The sequence below is a fragment of the Hibiscus syriacus genome, unplaced genomic scaffold, assembly GCF_006381635.1.
Source record: "Hibiscus syriacus cultivar Baekdansim isolate YM2019G1 unplaced genomic scaffold, ASM638163v2 tig00111941_pilon, whole genome shotgun sequence".
NCBI classification, from domain to species: Eukaryota; Viridiplantae; Streptophyta; class Magnoliopsida; order Malvales; family Malvaceae; genus Hibiscus; species Hibiscus syriacus.
In genome coordinates, this window is record NW_024063217.1 from 1,390,534 (window position 1) to 1,410,931 (window position 20,398).

Here is a 20,398-nt window from a genome sequence, read left to right on the forward strand (position 1 = left end):
GTTCAGCGGTTCTGATCGGTTCACTAATAGCGGTTCAACCGGTTTAGATTGAACCGGACTAAGCAACGGTTCCCGATTGAACCGACCAGTCTAATCCAATTTTCAAAACAGAGATTACTATCAACCATTGAACCAGCTATAATACAAATTATGTTAATTTTTTTGGTTAAATGTGTCATTTTCATAATTGGAATTGATCGACGATCGTTCCGTTCATTAAAAATTTGATCTTGATGGCAGTTGTAAATTTGGAACCTTATAAATTCGTGGTAAGAAAATTTTAACGTGCCACGCCAATATTTTTTAACCAAAATAAAATAATAATGATGAAAGCAAATTAAATATTTAATAACAATACTAGAAGTTGCAAAAGTTCAATATCCAAAATAAAAACATCTTAAAAAATTCAATGATCATCAATAGAGATGCACATAGCCGGATTTAAATCTGATCCGGATCGGATAAAAATCAATCCGGTTTTTTCACTAAGTCAAAAAACTGGTTTATAAAAAAACCGGTTCGGATCATAACCGGTTTGGAGGGTCGGATGATGTAACCAGTGTAACCGGTTTCGATTTGAAAAAAATGGATTTTTTTAAAAAATCGGTTTTTAATCCGGTAAAAAATCCGGTCATCCAATTTTTTAAACCCCAGACCGAATTTTTTTCCGGATTTTTTCCCAAACCGGTTATACTATCCGGTTTAAAAAAAATCGATTTTTCCCAAATCTGGTTTCGGATATTCGAAATTTTTGTGCACCTCTAATCATCAATATAGTTTATCCTATATAGAATTGAATAAAGTTTATTTAAAATATTTAATATCTATTAACATAAAACATTAAAAAGGAACAAAATGTAAAAGAGAGGGCAACATTATATATTTATCCTTTTTAGGGTTTAAACAATATATTGTAAATATATAATATTTAACCTATGCTTATATTAAAAATATACTACAATATATATATTTCTATTAAAAATAACTAAAATAATCTAATAATTACTAATAATCTATTAAAAAAGAAAATAGTATTATCTTTAAATGTCTTGAATTTAAGTAACAACATTTATAAGGTGGGTGTATTATTAATATGTTAATAAAATTTTAAATAATTATCACTTTAAAATCATTTTAAAATATTAAAGATTTAATAAATACTTAAAAAATTAATTTAATTAATTGTATATATTGCGTAAAAGTCGTAAAAGAAAAAATTACTATATAAAAATTAAAAAGAATTGATTCAAATGATAATCAATTTAATATCAAGTATATATCAAATTCAAATTCTTATATATATAAAAAAAAGTATTAAAAGACTCATCCAATTAAATGTGCAATTTTGATCGATTCAAAATAATCGATACGAAACTTTCACATCAAGGAGAATTAAAAAAGATTAGTACATAGAATAATAAATTAATGAATTGTTCGGTCACTTCTTCATCCAAAAGATCCGCGAATTGAAAACGCGCCACGTTTCCTTATCCCTTTTATTTGAAATAAAAAACCCTTGCTCTGTATCTCTTTCCTGAGCAAAGTAAAAACCCTAGTCTCTTCATTGTTGTTTACCGTAAAAATTTATAATGCTCCCTCACTCGTACGCCTTCAATTCCCTTTCCCGATCACAAGAACTCGCCTCCGCAATCCTCGCCACCACCGCCCCCTCCCAGATCTCCTCCACCTGCGCCTCCATCGATTCATTCCTACAGTCGCATACACCCGATCAGTCCCGCCATTTATTCTCCATCACCTTCCCCACCCTAATTTGCAAGCTCTTCGGCTTCGATGACGTCACGTCACTACCCCCGCCTCCACCGTCTCAGAAACCCCAGCTTCCCCAGTCCAATGGATGGATCGAACTTGCCTCTCGATCTAACCACGCTGATTTATCCTCTAAAATATTCTCCTCCTTTCCCCAAATGGAACCTGAACTCAATTTCAGCCGTTGATAGACTTTCCCTCGTCAAATACGTTTTCCCTGTTGAACGGCTCCCTGAGTGGGTACGGTTCATGTTGTCTAACGAAAAATATTGCCGGGTTATTTCCGATTTGTGCCTTTTTTTAAAGGTAAAGTCAAAGAAGAATCGGTCCAGGGTTCTTTATGTCAAATTCAACTGAATGTTTTGGAATACTAACTGTTTTGGTTCGCTTATTATCCCGTTTGTAAGGGGAACGGCGAGAGCTTGGACTTGAATTCAGTAAAAAGAAGCAGTAAGTTTAGGTTAGAGAACTGGACACGCTCAATTCCGGGGTTTTCAGGGTCAATTAAGCGTGAAATGGAGCAAAAATTTGAGGATAATCTCTATGTACAGCTTTTATTTGCTTATCTTCGTGCATTTGTTGTGCCTATATTTGATTTGAATGCTCACCAACCCTATCGTAGTTCAATTTTGAATCAATCTTTGAACTGTGATGGTTCAGGCATATTTCGTGCCGAGATTTTTGGTCAAGGTTTTCGTGCAGTATTGGTTGGTTGAAAATGATTTTTCGCCATTGCCTGTTAATGTATGCAAATCATTTGGTGTGTCGTTTCCATTTAGGTCAGTGCTGGGGGAGAGCCCACCGACAAGCGGGTTGGGTGAGGTGGTGAAGTTGTTTGTGAAGTACTTGAGTTTGACAATATTGAGTACAATGGAAGTCCAAGCTGGAGGGCTTCTGGTGGTTTTGATAGTGGGACGCCAAGGGACTTTGTTTGCTTGTCACCTTCTGTGTGTTCCGTTGGCTCTTGGAACACTTGGATACAAAGGCCTTTGTATAGGTTTATATTGAGAACATTCTTGTTCTCTCCTGTGGGAACTTCGATAAAGAATACATCCCAGGTGTTCTCCGTATGGGTTAGTTATATGTTGCCTTGGACAATCAGCTTGGATGATTTTGCAGAGCTTGATGAGGTTGTCAATGGAACAAGTAAGGATATGAGGAATCAGGAAACACAGACTCAAATTTCCGGATATTCTCCAGTATGGCAAGCCTTTGTGTTGTCTGATTTTCTATATCAATGGTTATGCATTTCGTTGGGTTTGCACACAAGTTCCTTCATACAGATCCCGAAGTAATTGCCCAGATGGTATTGAAGGTTTGCTTCTTACCTGTAGCCATTTTTACTTTGATTAAGTGAATTTTCTGTCAATTCTTTCTTCTGGTTGTACAATAAAAGCTCCTATAGGCACACTAGGTGCCCGATCAAATGTGCCTCACCTGAAAGGGTCTAAGGTGCAATGATTAACATATCTAGGACCAAACCTTGACAGCACTGGTTTTTTCATGTATAGAGGGTACCATACTATATTAGGAGCTATGGTTATTTCATGTGGGCTCTAGCCTTTATGTTATCCAGTTGATGTCTTATTGTAATTGTATAACTTCCTATCATTTCCAATCATGGTTGAGTATCCTTTTATAGGTTATCAACACTGTATTGTTAAGGATTAGATTACAAGAGAAATATTGAGCTAAATGCTGAAATAAGGTAGACAACACTGTGCACTTGGTACTTGATAGTTGGTATATGTATATAGGTTTTCTTATGATTTAAGATAGATTGCTATCTTCTAGCCTATATTGATTTTCTATTTTTCTTCTAAGATATTTTTCATTCTCTCTTGTTTTACAGGTTATAAATTTGCTGACATCCTCTAAAGAGCTGGTTTATCTTATAAAGAATGTAGATAGCCTTTTTCATTCTAAACAAGGTGGATCAAGCAAATCAGCCCTCAATGGCCTGTATAGATTTGTTCCTTCAATTCGTGAACAATTGAAGGTATATTACTGACTGGATCTCTATGCTCTTCTCCTTTGCTTATCAATTTCAGCAAATAAGGGTTCACAAGTAGAAGTTCCGATCTATATGGTTTTTTTTAATTCAATTTATGGTTTCCCGATAGTTTCTGATGTTCTTTTTTTTTATAAGAAGGTAGGCTTCATTAAAACCCCCTTCATAATTAATGGAGCACAAAGTGCTCCTTAATCAGCGGAAGGAGGAAAAGAGTGCCTTAATTCATTAAAAACCGAAAGATACATAATGTTTAAAAACAAAACATACCCTTTACAATAATCAACCCAAATCATAACTAAAGCCTAAAAGAAAGCTGTGCAACTAGCCAATACCAGCTTTAGCTAAGCTATCAGCCTCAACATTGGCTGATCTAGGAACCCATCTAATAATACCATTAAGATCTCTTAACAAAATAACAATGTCTTTCACAAAGGCTCTGTAGACATAAGGACAACAATAATAATTTTTGACCAACTCCACTGCTAGTTTACTGTCTGATTCAACAATTAAGCGTTCTTTAAACCTCTGATGAATCAAAGCGAAGAAAGATAAGCCCTTCTTTAATGCCATAATCTCAATCAACAAAGGTGGACCTGGAATAGCAGCCTCTTGGAAAGAACCCATCACCGAGCCATCCTCAACTCTAAGAATGCCCCCCACACCACTTTTCCTCCAATCTCCATTCATTGCTGCATCCACGTTCAATTTTATAAAACCCTTTGGAGGAGGAGACCAAGACACAGTTTTGATGATCGAAGGCCTTGGATTAGAACAATAGTCCCCAATAGTTGGATAAGTAATGAGAGAGTCCTTAAGAATAGCCACGTTATTAAATTTAGCTAAGAACCAAGTAGCCAACCTACATCTTGCCATAAAAAATAACTCCATCTGATCTACTCTTCCCCCATCGAACACAATGTCATTCCTAGTTTTCCAAATCGTCCATAGAACCACACCCGAAATAAAGGACCATATTTTAGAATTAAGGACCATTTCTTCCCAAGCTACCATAAAACTTTGAGCATTGACCTGCAGAACCGAACAAACTCCCCACATTTTCAGAAATTTGTTCCAAAGATTCCATGCCACAGTGCAAGTGAAAAATAAATGTGCTGAAGATTCAGCCTCCTCTTTACAAAACGGGCAAGCAACATCAACAATAGCTGAAACTCCTCTCCTTTGTAATTCTTGCTTTACTGCCAATCTATTATACACCACCTGCCACATAAAGACCTCCACTCTAGGAGGCACTAAACCTCTCCAAATATATCTCATCCAAAAGGAGTCTGTTGTCGAAACAGGACAACAAGACTTCACACTAGACTTTACGGAATAGATACCTTCCCCATTCCCTTTCCAAACCAACCCATCTGACAAATCATGGGAGAGAGTGATATTGTTAATTATCGCCATAAGATCAGAAAACTGTTCCAGCTCCCAGTTACTCAGATTTCTTCTCAATTGAACATGCCAAGACCAAACTAATGACCGAAACTCTCCAAACTCATTAAGCTTCCCATTCATGTTTAAAGACAGAACAAACAGTCTCGGGAAAACTACTTTAAGAGGGAGATCAAGCGCCCAACTATCAAACCAAAAACTGATGCTCTCTCCATTCCCCACTCGTACTTTGAACAGACTTCGAAACTTAGCTCCAAACTGATCCTCTTTGAAATGATTTTGAACTACCGATTTCCAAATCCAAGAAGCATGTGCAGGAAGTTTATCCTTGAACAACATAGATGTAGTGTCCAGATTATACTTACAACAGATAACCTTCTTCCACACTGACTCTCTATCATTAGCAAACCTCCACGACCATTTTCCTAGGAGAGCTCTATTCATATAATTAAGATCCAAAACACCAAGACCACCAACACTTTTGGCAGAGCACACTGTCGACCAATTAATCCAGTGAATTTTCTTTACCTCTACCCCTCCTCCCCATAGAAATCTGGCCATGATGGAATTGAGTTTAATAATCACCGAAGAGGGAATTTTGAACAAGGACATGAAGTAGATGGGTAAAGAGCACAAAACAACCTTCAATAAAATCACTCTCCCTGCCATTGACAGAGTCTTCGCCTTCCATCCGGCTAACTTTTTGTAAAACTTCTGCACAACCGGATCCCACATCAATATAGAATTTCTCTTAACTCCAAGCGGCAGTCCCAAATATTCCGAAGGGAAATGGCCGACTGAACATCTAATTGCGTTAGCCCACTGCAATACCTCTTCCTCACTGATATTAATACCAAATAGTTTACTTTTAGTAAGATTCAGTTTGAGGCCTGACATTACTTCGAAAACCCGTAGAACCCTCTTAACATTAAGAATCTGTGTCTTCGATGCAAAGCAGAAAATTATTAGATCATCTGCGAATTGCAAATGAGATAAATTGTAAGAAGCCTCATCTTTGCCAACAACCAGACCAGAAAACAGACTCGCAGTTACTACCTTTAACAGCAGTAAGTTAAGCAGCTCTCCAACAAAATTAAACAGCAACGGAGACAAAGGAAACCCTTGTCTAAGACCTCTTGCCATAGCAAATTCATCCGTAGGTACACCATTAACTAATACCGACACCGAGGTTGTTGTAACACATTTCCAAATCCAACAGCACCATTTCGATCCGAACCCCATTTAGTCATGACTTTAAAGAGAATATCCCAATAAGGACTCTCTATTTGTGACCCTTCACTTGGGGATTGTTGCTCCTTATTAAGCTCTCCTATTATCAAAACGGTGTCCTGGTCTAAACCTCCAGAAGGATTTATTAAGCTGAATGTGGATGCGGCTGTGACTGCAGATTGGAGGAAGAGTGGTGTTGGGGGCATTCTTAGAGATCATGATGGTTCGGTGGTGGGCTCTTTTCAAGAGGCTGCTGGTCCAGGTCCTCCAGTTTTGTTAGAACTAAAGGCAATTTTGAAAGGGTTATCTTTCTTTGACTCGCTTCAGCAGCGGTTTAAGGAAAGGTTAATTGTTGAATCAGACAGTAAATTAGCAGTGGAATGGGTCAAGGACATCAACCGTTGTCCCTATGTTTACTTAGACATTGTGACAGCTATTGGTGGCAAGGTTAGTGGACTGAATAGTAGTATTAGATGGATTGCAAGGTCAGCCAATGTTGAGGCTGATAGCTTAGCTAAGGCTGGTATTGGGTAGATCTTTGGTTTTTAGTTGGGTTTCTATTAGGTTTGGGTTGCTTATTTGAATGATTGATTGTATGGTTGTTTAAGTATCTGTAACTTGTGGTTATCAATGAATTAATGAGGCACTCTTTTCCTCCTTCCGCTGATTAAGGAGCACCGTGTGATCCGTTAATCATGAAGGGGGTTTTTAAAGAGGCCTACCTTTCCTATCAAAAAAAAAATCGTATCGTAAGCCTTCTTAAAGTCTATTTTAAACACACAACCCTTCAATCCTTTCTTCCTCCACAAGTCAATTCCTTCATTAGCAATAAAAGAACAATCCAAAATTTGTCTACTCGGAATGAAAGCATATTGTGAATCACTAATAATATCATCAATGCAACCTCTTAACCTTCTCGAAAGACACTTGGACAAAATTTATACATCCCTCCTACTAGACTAATAGGTCTGAAATCGTCAAGCCCCCCAATATTAGAACCCTTTGGAATGAGAGTAATGAAAGAATGATTAATGCCATGCTCCCAATCTTTTTCCAAGAAAATGTTATTGAAAAATTTCAGAATATCACCTTTTAAAGAGGGCCAAAATTTCTTTTAAAAACCATATTCAACCCATCTGGCCCAGGAGCTTTGTTGCTATCACACAAGTTTATGGTTTCCCAAATCTCATCTTCCGTAAACTCCTTTTCTAGCATAAGACTCTGCTCCATAGAAATTCTTGAAAAAATCAACTTAATATCCTCCACTTCCAAAGTTGAACTACAATTGTAAGCTTTGAAAAAATGCTCTCTAACAACAGACTTGATAAGAACAGGATCTTTGATAATTTCACCTTCAACATTAATAGCATTCAAAGAATTCATCCTCCTCCTAATTGTGGAACATGTGTGAAAAAATTTAGAATTCCGGTCTCCATCTTTAACCCACTTCTCTCTTGAATTTTGGAACCAGATTTGTTCCTCAATTCTGTATAGTCTCCAAAGCTCATTTCTCAAAAACCTCAACTCCGCTGGACTGCCGTAGTCGATTGGAATTTAGTTTTGCTGAAACTTATTTTCCAACTGGTGAATTTTTTCTTCTAGAGCAGAACTATCATCACGTGGAAAATGTTTCCTATTCCCAGACCAGCTCTTAATAGCGACCTTTGTATTCTTAAGAATACTCAAAATACCAACTTTTTTCTTGTCCTTCCTGAACTTCTTTATGGACTCTGTAATCTTCTCCTCAAACCCTTCCTCAGACATAAGATAGCTAAACAACCTAAAAGGTCTCTTGCCCCATTTGTCTACCCCACTCTCCATAATTATTGCATTATGATCAGAGATAGATTTAGGTAATAACAATTGAGTGATACCAGAAAATGTTGCAGAGAAACTAACATTAACCAGAAACCTGTCGAGCCTGACAACAGTGAGATAATTCCGGTTGCTGCTCCATGTAAAATTCCCCCCAATTAAAGGTAGATCAATTAGCCCCGTTTGCTGAATAAAAAGACTGAAGATTTCCATAGAATTCCTGTTCTGAGTACAACCCTCCTTCTCTTCTTCTATTAAATAGGCATTGAAGGCCCCTCCCACACAAAAAGGAATGTTGTACCCATTTAAAAACAGACCCAATTCTTCAAAAAACCCAGCCTTTTCTTCTTCCACAGATGGACCATAAACATTTAATGAAACCACATCTAAGTTGATTGGATTTGAACTTCCCGAAAACAGCAATAAACCTCCTGTGAACATGCTGGTCTTCTTTCTCAAAAAAACTATCATCCCAACAACTTAAAATACCCCCTGAAGAACCTGCTGCCGGTGACTCAACGACCCCTTGCAACTTATTCAACCCACTTCTCCTTAAGAAAGATCTTGGTAAAATCTCAAGTTTTGTTTCTTGTAAAAAAAGAAACGTTGGTTTTTTCTCAGAAACTGTTTTTTGAACAGCTCTATGTTTCTCTTTTTTGCCCAGCTCTCTAACATTCCAAGACAACATACATAGCTTTGGCATCATATTTCTATTTGATAATACCAAAAACAATCCTAGGATTAACCCACGAACTCAGGAAGCCCCACTCAAGCCTTTCTCCAAATCTAATTATTTTTTTGAAGAAAAGCATTCTTCCCTTCCTTAAACGATATACCCAAAATCCTGCTGATCTCCCATGTAGCCATAGCTTCCTCCAACAACAAAGTAAAAGCTGATGAGGACAATGTAGAAACAACAGCATGATCTAAAGCATCCCTAACGAGAGATCTTTTAAATCTCCTGTTGAAACTCCTCCCCCTTGAACCATCACTGTCCCTTTCTGTAGAATCAGCAGCCTCCGAAAAATCAGAATGATATCCTCTTGGAATTAAAGCCCTATCCAACTTAATACTGCTCTCCCCTCCTGATACATCCACCCATATATTCCTTTCCTTGGACCTACTATAAACTCTCTTATGACTTTTAATTAACTTTCTTCCAACCGGGGCACTCTTCATGGATAAAGAGCTTGCAGAACGAGTATGAGCCAACTCTTGTACTTAACAACTTTAAATCTTCATCAGACCCCATTTCAACATAATTCCCTGGTGGATCCTTATTACCAAACACTATTGACATAAAACACTTACTATCCTTAGCTTTGTCTACATCCCCTGATCTGCTTGAGGAGCTGTGAATGTTTTTTTGACTTGCATACCCGAGCCCAAAAATATTAACTGCTGGGCCAGCATGAATTAATTTCTTAATGGGAGATAAGAGTGCACTGTTTCTCTCTGATTGGGCCTGTGAGCTTTTTTCTTCCTCCTTATTTCTAATGCCCAGTCCAGCAAAATCTCCCTTTTTAGTACTCCCTAAACTTGGAAAAACTGACACTCCTTCATTAATGCATTTCCCTTCCAAGTTTTTTATTGGAAACTGTAATTCTCTACCTGCTACACCAAACCCGACATACGCTCCCTGATCAATCCAAATATCAACTTTTTGATGCGCTTCCTCAACAAGTCGAACTGGCCCTGACATGTCAGAAAATTGTGTGTTGTCATCTTCCTCCTCTGCCGTGTGTTTAACTGCATTTTTCATTGGAAAATTTTTCCGGCGGATAACCAAGAAAAAACTCTGAAGCCTGTGAAGTAGATCCCAACTTAGAAGTCAACTTGAATGATCTTCCATATGATCCTAAAGTTAACACTTCCGGGACGTCAAACGGACTTGCCACCCTAAGCAAAATTTTTACCGTCGTGAGATCTTCCCTGGTTTTATTCGAATGGTGTATACCCTCCATTGAACCCCATCTTCCTGCTAACTTCTCCAGAAAATTCTCTTGCCAACATAGTAGAGGAACACCATACAAATCAACCAGACAATAAACCATTGGCACTCCACCTGCATTCAACATAGGTGCCAGTCAGTCGAACCAGAACCATAACTCCTCACTTTTACTCGACCATGCCTCCTTCATCAATTCCTCAAATTTGAATGTAACAACACAGGCATTCCATATATACCCCCAGCTCGCAATTTGAACTTCAAAACCTTCATTTACCAATGCTCTTTGAACCAATTCCAGGTCGAAATTAAGTTTAACAATGCCCGTGAGAGATCTTTTCACCAGTTTGAACTTTCAGTGGGAATATGCATTTCCCAAATATTCTTCTTCCCCTTCCCCCTGTCAAAACTATCATCTCTAGTTCCCATTTGCTCCGAATGACACTTCTGCATGCTACTCGACAACAAGACATCTTTGTATGATCTATCGTCTCTTGTACTTCTCAGAATCTCGGCCTCATCACGTGGTTTAAATTTCCCCTCTGTGACCTTTCCTTGAGCAACAGTTAATGACCGAGATGTACCAGCAGCCCTTGGACTATTTTTCTGGTATTTTGCGACTCCAACAAAACTTTCCTCCCATCTATCCACAACCCATTTATGTTTTCAACTGCCTTCCTCATTCCTGTCTCATTACTAAACTGAACAAAGGCGAACGTGGAAGATTTATACTTGGGTTTGTTCATCACATTTGGTATGAAGACTCGCACCACATGACCCTGGTCAAGAAAAATATTCCTTAACACTCTTCTAGATACTCTCTTGCTAAGGTTGTCAACGAAAACAGTCCAACTCTCGCCGGAGGAAGACTGACCTTTTCCACTTTCTCTCTCCTCTTTTCTGACTCTCACTCGTGATTTTTTGGCTTACAAGCTGTAACCTTCCTGATGTTGTTCTTCAGCCGTTCCAATATATATATATATATATTTGAAATGGAGCATATATGCACTATTTTCTGACCGTCTTTGGCTGACGTTGTTATGATTGGGAGGATGGTTTATGTGAAAGTGATGCTGATGGATCTTTCTTACATGAGAACTGGAACAAAGATCTAAACTCTTTATTGATGGGGAAGATGGGAGACACGGCTACTTCAGGTTTTTTTAACTTTTAATATTTGTAATTGTAAAACTGCAATTGCATTTTCTGTAATCTATCCCAATACCTGTTGTCATCCGTTGACAATGATTTTGTTCGTGCAGTTGTTTATATTGCGTGCAGAAGCCGAGTTGCAAGGTGATGATATGGCACATGCAGTAATAGATTCATTAAAAGAAAAAGGTAAGCTACTTGTTTGGTGGCTCTATGGTGAAGCCAATTCCAATTTCACCTGAAATGACAGTCTCAGCACATCCGTGATGAGCTCTTCAAGCCCAGAAGAGTTGGCAACCAAACCTCAGCTAATGTTACATACAGGGGTGACTGGATGAAGCGCCCAATGTCTGATGATGAGGTTGCATGGCTTGCAAAGTTGCTTATTTGGTTATCCAGTTGGTTGAACGAAAGCCTTGGCCTAAACCGCCCAGAAGATATTGATGTTGGTCATAAGTGGTCCTATGTGGATCTCTCAGGCGATGCAGCAGTGGCGGATCTAGAATTTAAAAAATATGGGTCCAAAATTTTAATGCTCATATTCTAAAAAATTTGGGTATGCAATTTTTTTTTATTTTTTTTTATTTTCATTAACAAATTAAACTAAATTTAACACTTTTATCAAAATAATGGGTGTGCAGTGGCTCCTAGGAGCCACATACATCCGCCCTGCGATGCAGTAAACCTGAGTTGACCAGGTGAGATCGTTAAAAGTCTGGTTTGCTTGATTAGGGCTATTAAGGATGGGTACAACAACAACAACGAGATTAATGAGAAAACACGGTTTAAGGATAAATCTTAGGGTGTTGGCTTCCAAGATGGTGGTGATGGTGTTACTCTTGTTTGTTGTATATAATGCAGTGAAGAAAGCTTTTGGATTGTGTCATTGATATTGTAAACAATTCAAACACAACAATAGGGAGAAATGTCCCCCCCCCCCCCCCAAACTTTTTTTGGATTTGATCCTCTTTTGTGTTCAAAGCAAAGTGCGAGGCAAAGAAATAAAATTTTCAAACCCCTTTGTATTCTCTAACTTTCCAAGTTTATAACATCTTTAACTCCAAATCTTTTGCACTAAGGAAAATAATGATTAATCCGATAATATTTGTATAATATATTAAATAAAATAATTAAAATTTATTGCTTAAAATTGAAAAAAAAAATTAATAAATCTACAAAGGAATCGCTAATCAGATCATTCATTAAATAAATATTTATACATAATATTTTTAAAAAAATACATGCATGGTAGATATTACAAAATAAAATTTGAATTCAATTCAATTTAGGTTGGGGAGGTAAAAAATGAGAAAGATAATCCGACGCGGCTATGAGAAGCTTCTCTTGCTATATTGAAAAACAATTTTGAAACACGTATAGGCTTGAAACTTCAACCAATAACATGACGCCATGTCATCAAGATCGAGAATATAAAATGTAAAACGACTAAAAAGCCACCAGGTAATATTTTTCGTCCCACATAGTTCATCCTACGATGTCCGAAGTTTCAAGGCTAATTACGTAACTTATCTCTCCACCTATTTAATTCCAAGATCGCCTACTTTAATAAAGGACAAACGCAGAGAAAATAATTTCTTTGTTTTTTGTTTTATATTTCCTTTACGAATGTTTGAGATTAAACTGTTGAAGTCGGATTAAATCTCGAAATCGAAGAATTTAACTTCAAATTCGAGACCTCGTCGTCCATGGCCGCCCCCTTTTTTTCCACTCCTTTTCAACCCTACGTGTATCAGGTAACATTCTTTTAAAAAATCTTCGTACTCTCAAGTCTTTCACTGAATTTTGCTTGTTTCATGAGGAAAAGATGGGAAAATCACAAGGAAATTGTGCATTGCTTCTTGGAAAAGTGTCGTGAAATTTTAATGGAATTTAGGCTCTACTTTTGCATTCGATCTCGCATTGTTGAAGAATTTTGATTGGGATTTCCTTAAATAGAGTTGACTTTTATTCCCTTTTTTTTCTTGAAATTGATCCGTTTATAATCAATTTGTAAATAAACTTGTATAAACTGCTGTGATCAATGTGAGAGTAGCTAGCGCGAAAGCCAAATTGGGGAACGGTTTCCTGATGAAACTAGAATGATAATGCTGTGTAGTTTAAATATTTCAGCCTGTATATTTATGTACGGTATAATCTCTTGTTGGTATAAAACCATTTAGAGTCCGGAAGATTCTGTGACCCCATTTCAGATATTGGGTGGTGAAGCTCAAATAGTTCAGGTACTCCCTAGTTTTTATCAAAGAATTTTCTTTTAATTTAAGCGTATGACCTCATACGGATGATTATGAAACTTTGTTGTTTAAATTTTGGTGATGGTTTATTTACCAGATAATGCTGAAGCCACAAGAAAAGGTTACTGCAAAACCCGGTAGGTTATTTGGTCTCTATTGGATTCCTTGGTTGGGTTAACACTACTATACTTTTATGTTTTAGTATGGGAAGATGGTCTTGATGCTATCACGATTCAGGACATTATTGTAATTTTAGTATATTTTGTGATCATAAGCTATTGTTCTTGGTAAAATTATGAATGATTAGGCTTGCTGGATATTATGATAAGTAAATTGTTGGTCGCTAGGCTAGGGGTTCAGCTCTTTATTATACAATTTCGAATTTTACAGATTTCCATTGCCAAGAATATCTTGTAGTACAAATAGTGACTAGAAGTGTCAAAAGTTCAAAAATGGAGAAGTTTTTTTTTTGATAGAATAAGGCCTCATTAAAAACCTCCTTCATATCCTACATGTTATAAACATAACATGAAGGACATAGGAAGGAGGAAAAGAGTGTCTCTAACTTTTATTAATGTGAACAATAATACACCTCCACACCTAAATAACTAACTACTAACAACATAACCTTTAAACCATAACTCTGAGTACATAACTCACCCTAATAACTCCCTTAATAAGAACAACCAAGGCAGAACACCTTTAACCACTATACAAACCCAAAAAATCAACCTATACCAGCTTTTTCTAATTCATCCGCTTCCCAATTTGCAGCTCTCGAAATATGCCTTCTGATAACACCCTTCCTTTCCACACGAGTAGCTATATCTCTCACCAAGGATTTAAACAAAGTAGTACTAAGGATCGGATTTTTAATCCACTTTAGAGCATTAGTAGAATCCGATTCCAAAATAGTCCTCTGACTTGGAATGTAATCAACTTCCTCGATAAGAATCAACCCTCTTTTGATCGCCAAAAGCTTTGCGAGTAAAGGAGGACCTCCCCCTACCTTCTTTGAAAACGACCCAAGCACCGAACCACTGCCATCCCTAATCAATCCACCTATTCCACCCTTATCCCAACCTTTGACCATTGCACCATCTACGTTTACTTTTAAGAACCCTTCTGGAGGAGGACTCCACCTAGAAGAAGGTGGAGACCTCTTTTTCAGATTGTCATTCAAGTCTGCTAGTTTTAAATCCCCCATCAAAGAATCGAAAGGAATATGAACATCCTTAAATACTGCCATCTCTAATCAATCCACCTATTCCACCCTTATCCCAACCTTTGACCATTGCACCATCTACGTTTACTTTTAAGAACCCTTCCAGAGGAGGACTCCACCTAGAAGAAGGTGGAGACCTCTTTTTCAGATTGCCATTCAAGTCTGCTAGTTTTAAATCCCCCATCAAAGAATCGAAAGGAATATGAACATCCTTAAATGAAGTTCCAAACCACGAAACAGTTCTGAATCTTGTAATGAAGAACAACAGCGCATAATCTACCTTCCCTTGCTGAAAAATTCCTCATTCCTACATTTCCAAACTGACCACAGCACAACCCTAGGAATAAACTTCCATATGAGAGATCTCGGAACTAGCTCATCCCACGCAATTAAGAAATCCATCAACTTACCCAGAACCACAAAGAAAACATTCCAGTACTATAAAAACTTAGCCCACAAATCCCACACCACATCACAGTGCAGAAACAAATGTGAGACAGACTCATTGCACTTCCTGCACAATGGACACACATTGTCTTCAACCCCAGTAACTCCTCTCTTCAACAGTTCCTCCTTCACCGCTACTCTATGATGAGCGAGTTGCCAAACAAAGGTTTCCACTCGTGGTGGAGCTATCCCTTTCCAAACATGTCTTTCCCAATTACCTTCTATTTCATCATTACCCTCTCTATCAAAATAAATTTTCATGCATTATTTTGCTGTAAAACAGCCCTCACCATTTCCCAACCAAATCCAACAATCTTCCTCTACTAATGACAATGAAGAACTGTTCAAGAGAGAGATAAGCTGCAACCACTGCTCAACCTCCCAATCCACTAAATTCCTTCTCGTTTGAATATCCCAGACCCCACCTGAATCATTATACAATCTGAATTCTGCAACCTTCCCCTCTTTGTTATTCGAAAGAGCAAATAACCTTGGAAACCTATCTTTCAGAGGAACCGTACCCAACCATACATCATGCCAAAACTGCACTGTTTCTCCATTTCCAGCTCTTACACACAATTTTTTCCTAAAACAATCCCCAAATGCATCACTTGAAAAGTTTTTAACAACTCCTCTCCAAATCCAATAAGTTAGGGTTATCCAAGTGTTCCGGATCATCATTGAATTTGGATCCATATTGTTTACACAACAGACAATTGTTTTCCACCAAGAGTTTTTTTCTGCAGCAAATTTCCACACCCATTTCCCCATAAGAGCCCAGTTTAGTAGCAACAGATTCGGAATCCCTAAACCCCCCAACTTCTTTGGCTTACACACCAATTCCCATTTGACTCAATGGATGTTCTTTTTTTCTGTCGATACCCCATAGAAAAGATGCCATGATAGAGTTTAATTTGTTGAGTACACTAATAGGGATCCGAAAAATAGAAAGGTAATAAATTGGAAGAGAGCACAACACTGATTTGACCAAGACCTGGCATTCCAGCCAATGATAAAGATTTGGCCTTCCAACCAGCCAAACTGTTATAAAATTTTTGTACAACCGGTTCCCACAAGGAAAAAGAATTCCTCTTGGCCCCTAACGGTAAACCTAAGTACTCCGATGGAAAAGCTCTTCTTTCACAACTTATTTCCTTGGCCCAATAAGCTAACTCCTCCTCCCCCACATTAATTCCAAAATTCTGCTCTTAGTCAGATTCAACTTCAGCCCCACCAGCAGTTCATAAATTAAAAGCACCCTTCGAATATTCACCAAATCATGAGTAGAAGCCTTGCTAAAAATTATTAAGTCATCCACAAATTGCAAATGTGATAAAATGAAAGAACGATCCTTAGAGCCTAATTCAAAACCCGAAAACAACCCTTTGTCCACTGCTTTCACCAACATTAAATGTAACAATTCACCTCCCAAATTGAACAACATAGGGGATAACGAACAACCCTGTCTTAATCCTCTAGTAGTGTGTATTTTCTCCGTAGGTGTGCCATTTACCAAAACCGAAATGGAAGCTGTTGCGACACACTTGTACATCCAAGAACTCCATCTAGCTCCAAACCCCATTTTACTCATTATTTTCAGCAAGATCCTCCAATCAACCGAATCATAGGCTCTCTTGAAATCCACCTTAAAAAAACTCCCTTCAATCCTTTTTTCCTCCAACAATCAATGCCTTCATTTGCCATAAACGAGCAATCCAAAATGTGTCTCCCCGGTATAAATGCAAATTGTGATGGACTAATAACTTCATTAATAACTATCAGTTAAATTATTTACGTGTATTCTATTGTTTTTGCTTATAATTAAGATCTGATCCTCTGCTGAAGATCAATAAGGGGAATTGCTTAACCGATAAGATGATTGGCTTGCTGTATTCTGTTAGTTATTGTTTGTTATCATGTAGACTTTAATTCATCTAAAGTTGAAGTGGAATGTAACAAAATGCAGGTTCCATGTGCTTCATGTCTGGGTCCATTGAAATGGAAAATACTTATGTTCCAGAAAATGAGGTAGGCATGTGGCAGTGGCTTTTTGGGAAGAGTGTAACTAGTATTGCTCTTCGCAATAATGGTCAAAATGATGGATTTGTTGGCATTGCTGCTCCTTCTCTTGCAAGGGTTCTTCCGGTTTGTGTTTCAAACTCTTAGCAGTTATTTATATACCTATTTATAGAACATGTCAAGTTTGAATACTTCGTAATCCCAAATGGCCGTTTTGCTATCCCGAACTATGAGTTATATGTTGTTCCTGGTTCATGTTTATTACTTTATTTTGACAGATCGATTTAGCAATGTTTGGTGGAGTGCTTTTATGTCAGGTAGCTGACTTCTTGCAAATTCATTTTTGCTGAAATTTGAGCTTTTCTTTTCATTGCATTAGCTGGAATCTTTATGTCATCTTGTAAGCTTGTTTTGTAGCCAGATGCATTTCTTTGCTCTATCAATGATGTGAAGGTTAATAATACAGTTGATCAGCGGCCACGGAATGTTGTAACCGGTGTAGAGGTGACATAATGATAAATTATTTTTTATCATTTCCCTTCTCTTAGATCCATGCATTTTCTGTGTTCAAAGATCTTTTCAGTTTTTATGTTTCTGTGTATTTGATGGATGTGTTACTGGCATAGCAGGGATTTCTGAGACAGAAGTTATCGGGTCAGGGGCTTGCATTTATCCTTGCTGGTGGATCTGGTATGTATCTTTTCTTTTTGTACATCCTTTTATTGCCTTTTGAGTTGCTCGAGTTCAAAAGATAGCACGTTACAGGAAACGAAAGAGCATGTTCTGTTTTCCTTATTGAAGTTATAAATTTATACTGATACGGTCATAGGTAAACTGACCATTGGGATTCTGTGGGCTTCTTTCTTTTGCTAGTTGTGCAGAAAAATCTTGAGGTGGGGGAGGTATTGGCAGTTGATATCTCATGCATAGTAGCCCTTACTACTTCCATCGTCGTTCAAATCAAACACAATGGCCCAATAAGAAGAGCAGTCTTTGGGGTAAGCTGCTTTCAGTTGGTATTTTTTACCCTCTCATTAGACATTGGTCGAGTAGGAGTTCTGGCGCATCTATGTTGTTCTTTTTACAATTGTGTGCTTTCAGTTATTGTTGACTGTATTTTCCTAATGACCAAAATTATTGATGACATATTGTAAGAAGTCGAGGCTTGTTTAAAAATGTCTCTTCTGATTCTTCTTTTATGACCGCACTGAGTGTCACTGGTTGATAACACCCTACTTGCTCAATGCACATGACTCGGATTTGCATGTATGGCCGTGTAAGTTTTGTAGTTCTTTCGATGCAACTTTGCAGGGGGACAATGCGGTTACAGCTGTTCTAACAGGACCCCGGAATCGTATTCATCCAGAGTTTGCCATTTCATCGATTTTCACAGCGAGTCGCCAGGTAAAATCCAATTGCATCATCCACAAAAGCTACTTGTGGAATCATAATTTCACTTTCCATGTCTTTTCGTTGCTCCGTTTTCACCAGCCACAAGGTTTTTATTAACCAGGATGAGATTCTGGTTTTGCAGGGCTGTTACATCTCCCAACATGAGAGAAAACCCAAAATTCTTCGTTCAGATAGCCATTTTCTTTTTTCTAGCCTATGTGGTGATTGTATCTTCCTTAATATTGACCGATGTGTGAGATTGTCTTTCCCTTTTTTATTTTCATTGTCCAACTTATGATTATTTTTCCTCCTTTTTTTTTAATTAAACTTAGATCAAGTAGATCACACTCTTTGCTTTTTGGAAAGAAATGTAACTCTTGTTTTTGAGTGAAACCCTAATTTCATTTCTCTTTTTATTTTATAGTTAAATTTGAACCGTATTGGGTTTTGTACTTGTAATTTAATTTTAATGAATTTTTATTTTAGTTTAAATTTTGTTGATTTTAAATATAAAATTGCAAATTTATTAGAATTTACCATTCATTTATACTTATATTTAGAAATTACAAACTATCCCCTGAGAGGGAATAGTGTAACACCTGCCCGGTCATTTTTGTGAGTGAAAATTACATACTACAGAACACAATACGATGCAATTATATTAATATAATAAAATTTATATAATTAAAAAAGATAACTAAACATGAAATTATACAAAACAAGATGGATATATTATGGATAAAAGATAGTAAAAATCTATATAACATGAATTAATAATACTAAAATGGATAAATTAAAAATTTGATAGTTGAACTTTACTCTCTCCTATTTTACTCATTTTACTTTAAATCATTTCAATTTACTCTCACTGAACTTAATATATTGTGTTTTTTTGTCACTTTGTTGTTTCCTCACTAATGTCGTTTTAAATGGACTTTTATATAGATGTAAAACGACGTCATTTTGGTGAATTTTTTTAAAACGACGTCATTTTAACTTCGTTAATTATTTAACGGCAAGATAACAAAAAAAACTCAATATATTATGTTCAGTTAAGAAATTGAATATTTTTAAATTTCAATAAGAAAATTAGGAGAGAGAATAAAGTTTAGTGATGAAATTTTCAATTTACCCTAAAATTTATGTGAATATAAAGTACCTCAAAAAGATTATGATATAGTAAAATACATTATCACGCAAGGATACAAAAGTTTTGAAAGAAAGAAATTTTAATAATACTAAATGATTATATTATTTAATATTTATTTTTATTAAAATGTTTATGTGTAGTATAAATTAAGCGGTCTCATTTGTTAGAAGGATAATTATTATTTCTAATGGTCTCGATTCGAGCACCAACGACTTTAGGATATTAGAACTTTCATTGTCAAATGATTTAAAGTTTTTAGAATAAATACTACCACTTTTAATCACCCTTGATTAATCAAAAAATATTTATTTGTAAAAATATATTTAAAAAAATGAGTTAAGGATCAATTTATCTAACTTTAAAAAATAGAGAGGCCTAGGTTTTTTTTGTCCCAATACCCCAAGCAGGTTAATTATTTAAGGTATTGGACATCCTAACTTTTATTTTGGAAAATACGACATTTGCTACAGTACACCGGGGACTCATCACCTTGAGATGACGAGTTCCTTCAAATATTATTTTTAAATGGTCCCCAAGTAGTGGGCCCCAAGTTTTAGGAAAATGGCCACCATCTAACGTCATTAAG

The 20,398-nt window shown here is 36.8% G+C and overlaps 1 long non-coding RNA gene and 1 pseudogene across 1 annotated transcript; both read left to right on the plus strand.

Annotated features, from left to right (window-relative positions):
- The first annotated feature begins 7,350 nt into the window (after positions 1-7,350).
- On the plus strand, positions 7,351-11,509 carry LOC120173061. Its single transcript, XR_005521016.1, has 2 exons — positions 7,351-11,332; positions 11,438-11,509. It is a non-coding gene; the product is annotated as an uncharacterized LOC120173061 (long non-coding RNA).
- Positions 11,510-12,914: 1,405 nt separating this feature from the next.
- Positions 12,915-18,962, plus strand: LOC120173060 (annotated as a pseudogene).
- Positions 18,963-20,398: the final 1,436 nt, after the last annotated feature.